Genomic DNA, 2,826 nt, shown 5'->3' with positions numbered 1-2,826 from the left:
TTGAGTGATATGTGAGCCAGTGTCGGAAGCAGCAATGTAGCACCTTGATTAAATAAGCTTACAAGAAAGGAAGACAACACAAAGAAATGGCGCAGGAGGATGCCAATGTCCCCATTTGGGAAAGAAGTGGTACGAACGATGTCCTGAAGCCAGGGATGGCCTTGTGTTCAGGAATCACCCACTTTTTGTTTGCTTGTGGATCTGGGAGAAGCAACAAGCAATATCCCCCTACTCTAACTTTCAGTCTTCAAAGTGACAAAGCAAGTAACATTTAAAACTATACACCGCCTGCTTTCACAGCCACTGCAGTACCCTGAGCTCTATAGAGGCAGCGCTGGGGCAAGCGAGAGCCTGACAGGCACTGGGAGGCTCTTCCTTGTGGAGGAAAATCAAGTAAACATGGGCAAAGGGGATCCTAAAAAGCTGAGAGGCAAAATGTGCTCATAGACGTTCTTTGTGCAAAAGATGAGGGGGAGCACAAGAAGCAGTACCCAGATGCTTTTGTCAACTTCTCGGAGTTCTCCAAGAAGTGTTCAGAGAGGTGAAAGACCATGTCTGCTAAAGAGAAGGGGAAATTTGAAGATATGGCAAAGGGTGATAAGGCTTGTTATGAAAGAGAAATGGAAACCTACATCCCCCCGAAAAGAGGAGAGAAGCTCGAGGACCCCAGTGCTCCCAAGAGGCCTCCTTCGGCCTTCTTGTTCTGTTCTTAGCACCGCCCAAAAGTCAGAGGCGAGCATCCCGGCTTGTCCATAGGTGATGCTGCAAAGAAACTAGGAGTGATGTGGAACAACACTGCGGCGGACGACAAGCAGCCCTGTGAGAAGAAGGCTGCCGAGCTGAAGAAGAAGCACGAGAAGGATGTCGCTGCCTACAGAGCCAAAGGAAAAGATGGTGCAGTGAAAGAGGGGGAGGCCAAGGCTGAGAAGAACAAAGGGAAGGAAGAGGAAAATGAGGAAGAGGAGGATGAAGAGGATGAGGGAGAGGAGGAAGAAGAGGGAGAAGAGGATGAAGAAGAAGATGATGATGCATAAACTGGTTCTATCACAGTTTTTTCTTGTCTCTATAGCATTTAACCCCCCTGTACACAACTCACTCCTTATAAAGAAAAAAATTGAAATGTAAGGCTGTGTAAGGTTTGTTTTTAAATGGTACAGTTTCTCATATATATTTAACATACTACCAAATGTGTCTTTAGATAGCCCTGTCCTGGGGGTATTTTCAATAGCCACTAACCTTGCCTGGTACAGACTGGGGGTTGTAAATTGGCATGGAAATTTAAAGCAGGTTCTTGTTTGTGCACAATACAAATTAGCCATATACGGGGACAGTAAATTGTATTTTTGTTTCTTGTTTTTTTTTTTTTTTTCTTCTTTTGGCTTTATTTTCTTTGGGCTTTATTTTTTTTTTTCATCTTTGGTTGTCTCTGATGCAACTTATACGAAGATAACTGTTGTTCTGTTAACCAAATGCCACTCTGTAATTGCAAAAAAAATAATAGCAAAAAAATAATTGCTGCTGTTTTGTTGACATTCTGAATGCTTCTAAGTAAATACATTTTTTATTGAAAAACAATATACACCAATTACCCTTCATTTCTTTTTACCCTGTACCCCATTTGGGGTTGTGGATGGTTTTAGGCTTCCCACTGGAAAAATTTCCTCAGCTGGGTATTTGTCTGTGGGCCTCAGAGGAGGATGGAAGTGGAAAGAGATAAAGAAAAGTTGATACAAGCGTTTGGTGCATTCCAGAAAGGAGAATGCATACCACTTCCTGAGCAGAGTTCTGGGGAAGCAGAAAGACCACAGAATGAGAATGCTTGCACACAGTCTAGACTAGTGGGCGTGGACAGCTTTGGACACTCTCATGTCCTAGCTGAGCAGAGAATTGGCAAAACGGTTATGATGTCATCATGGAAATTGTAGGTGAGGTCATGTGATAACACCTGATCTCTTGGTCATGCCTGCGTAGACTGCAAATAACATGCCTCCCTTCCAGAAACCCAGTGTGACATTGACCTTCTGTACCTTAAATACAATCAGAGCAAAGGTCAGATTAGAGAGAACATCCTGCTTCCCAGAAAAGTAGTCTGGAAGGGTAGTCCTTCCAACAGAAACCAAGCTTCTCTTCAGAAGAGTTTTATTCTGGTACTCTAAGTCCATCTCTTGAGATTCATTCCCTCTACACCAATTTATTTCCTTCTCTGAATATGCTGTGAACTCACATCATTATTAGTTTCACAGGGGGGACCCAAATTTTAAAATGGACACTCTTTTTCCTGAAACAGTGTGTAGTTCCTTGTGGCTTCCTATCAACTTTCTGGGAACGGCACATAGATCAGAAATGTCAGTACAAAAATCTCATATGACGCTCGGAAGAAATAAACCATTAGCAAGCCCCACCAGAGCTGTCCTTCAGATGACTTTGGGGCTCTCTGCTGGACTCATTCCAGGCCAGCTGTTGTACAGCCAAAACATTGGGACTCTGCTGGAATCTGTAAAATGTGCAACCAGAATTTAGCAGTGTGGTGTAAGTTCAGCTTGCATGCACTGAAAACAGAATCACTTCCACAGAAGGTAGAAAATGAGGAAACAGAAGATGCCCTGAGCCAAACAGCCCGGCTCTCTATTTGCTAGAGGGAGGGAAGGTGAAGAGGGAAGAAGGAAGGATTCATTAGAGGCCAAGTTCTATACAACCCACCTAGGGGGGAATCATGTACATCTGGGCTTTAGCGGAGAAGCTGCTTCCTTGAGACGAGGATGTACAGATTGGATGCTGCTTGGGTTGGATGTCATTGAGCCTCCTTGGGATTCTACTGCAAGGTCA

General features: G+C 43.9%; 1 pseudogene; it reads left to right on the top strand.

The window, feature by feature from the left end:
* Positions 1-396: 396 nt before the first annotated feature.
* On the top strand, positions 397-1,034 carry LOC127663628 (high mobility group protein B1-like; annotated as a pseudogene).
* Positions 1,035-2,826: the final 1,792 nt, after the last annotated feature.

Source organism: Apodemus sylvaticus, chromosome 13 (genome assembly GCF_947179515.1).
Source record: "Apodemus sylvaticus chromosome 13, mApoSyl1.1, whole genome shotgun sequence".
Taxonomy (NCBI): Eukaryota; Metazoa; Chordata; class Mammalia; order Rodentia; family Muridae; genus Apodemus; species Apodemus sylvaticus.
This window is presented reverse-complemented; position numbering and strand designations above follow the sequence as displayed.